Below are 2,040 nucleotides of genomic sequence, written 5' to 3'. Positions count from 1 at the left end.
ATGACAAAGACAGGGCCATATAAATGTGTCCTTGTGCCGATGGAATCATTTGAGTATTGAGAATAACGTGAATACGTATGTAGACTTCAGCAGAGACCATGTATTTGCAAAGTGGGTACACATAAGACAATATGTATAATAGTTCTATATGCTGCATATAGACATAAATAATTGAAAAATATAATGTCATTGTTAATAAATTCGTACACTCAAAGTATGTCGCTTTTTAAAGCGCGTTATATAAATGGAAAAAAAGTGACATCTTACCTGACGTTTGCCAATCAGACATTGGTCGGAACGAGGGTGACGCAGATATTTTATCCGAGATCAGTTAGCCCGGAGGTAGCAGCTACCTGCCCGGAGGGAGTTTGAGCGCTCCGATTTGACCAAAGAGCGACACCGTAAGACGCCGTGCAACTCACTTTTGAGTGGGTTGCTCTGGTCTGATCTGAGTTCCAACATACAAACCCAGCAGTAACACCAGAAGCTCAAGCTGCAAAGAATAACTTCTGATTAGTACGGGCGGGTCGGCGCGCGAATCAGGGGGCCGCAATGGTAAAGTGAACGAAGATTTTTTGCTTTTTAATGACATAACTTCATAGCAGATGTAGTCATCCACCAGCTTCCATCCAATGTCAACCGATCGAAGGCTGGTCTGTCTGCTGAAACCCCATCAGGTCAAATTTCGAAGGCTAAGCGGCAGCCAAAATAGTAGTGGCAGCCGATTCGTTCTTGGACATCCCGGGCCACCAAAAGGCAGAGTCAATAGGAAAAGCGAGAGAAAAGAGGCAAAAGGAGAATCCGCAAAGGAAAACCCGGGCATCAGAGCACTAACGGGAGGAAAAAGCAAGATCGCGCTTAAGAAAAAGCAGAATATGGCTGAGATAGGGGATTCGAAATATCCACGAAGGACGCCCACCGGAAGGGTACGTAACGCGCCCATGCAGCCACCAGAAGTCAAATAAGTTGGAATATAGAAATGTTGGGGGAACACTGATGCCTTCTCCGCACCATATGACAATATGTACCGCTCGTACCGAGACCCCATCGGCTTCAAAGCTGGGCTGGTAGAGATAGACAGGACCAAGGGGTTGCAGGGAGGGCAACCATGATGTTTGGTGCTACGAAATGTAGTAGAGAGCGAAATCATCGAAGGCTTCTCATTAGGTCGTGCGATGTACCTTTGATCCTTGTTTACATCTTGATTCCTGCTGAGGTACATCATTGCGCGTCTGTTCGTCGTCCACATGTCAATACGTTCTTTCCATAAGGTGTTCATCTCATCAAACCCGAACGATGGGGCTGACACATTACAAAATTAGTACCAACGGATACCTTAATCAGCCAGGAAACCTTGGCGGGGTCTGGCCTCAGGCGTATAGTGATTATAAGTGAGCAGAGTCTATTTAAAGCATTACAGAATGAAGTATCAAAATTAAGTCCTTCGGATTACACTCGCATTGCGTGTAACTATCTAAAACGATGGCAGAATCGTCACGAACAAATGACGACGTCTTCAATTTAACGAGTAGTTAATGAACTAGAAAATTTGCAGAACTACGCAACAAACAAAAGAAAAGGACAAAAAGTATCAAAAAGCAAGATCAAGGTATTAGGTGACGAAAGATTTGAAATTGACAGGCTCTTCCGCTCGGCACAATGATGCGCTTCATTCCTCAGTTGTTAAGCTTCTTTAAGTGACTATAGACGCGAGCAAGGGTTCCCGTGATCCAGCTCTTGATGTTTTTCCTAAAATAAAATTTGCACAGTCATACGTTTTATCAGCAAGACCGAAACCGTATCATACTAGCTGTATGTAGAAATTAATAACACTGGTAACAAGAAGATATTTCGCGCACTCTTATTCTATGCCCTAATCAAATTAACGAGTTGATCGTTGTCGAGGTACTCACATCCGATCGACTTGACGACCAATACGCCATGCTAATCCGGGTAGTTACCAAACTCTATTCCACCAACTTAATAAAAATATAGCCTATCGTTGATATTCACGTCCGTCTAATAGAGACCTCAGCCTTG

At 43.7% G+C, this 2,040-nt stretch overlaps 1 long non-coding RNA gene across 2 annotated transcripts; it reads right to left on the bottom strand.

Annotated features, from left to right (window-relative positions):
* Nucleotides 1–125: 125 nt before the first annotated feature.
* LOC111273405 (uncharacterized) lies at nt 126–2,017 on the bottom strand. 2 transcript variants are annotated; one of them, XR_002687929.2, is made up of 3 exons: nt 1,914–2,017; nt 1,038–1,749; nt 126–493 (listed from the first exon to the last, which is right to left on the bottom strand). It is a non-coding gene; the product is annotated as an uncharacterized LOC111273405 (long non-coding RNA). The 2 variants fall into 2 exon arrangements; XR_002687928.2 differs by having other exon boundaries at nt 1,182–1,749.
* Between the last annotated feature and the right edge of the window lie 23 nt (nt 2,018–2,040).

Source organism: Varroa jacobsoni, unplaced genomic scaffold, assembly GCF_002532875.2.
Source record: "Varroa jacobsoni isolate VJ856 unplaced genomic scaffold, vjacob_1.0 contig06640, whole genome shotgun sequence".
Taxonomy (NCBI): Eukaryota; Metazoa; Arthropoda; class Arachnida; order Mesostigmata; family Varroidae; genus Varroa; species Varroa jacobsoni.
This window is presented reverse-complemented; position numbering and strand designations above follow the sequence as displayed.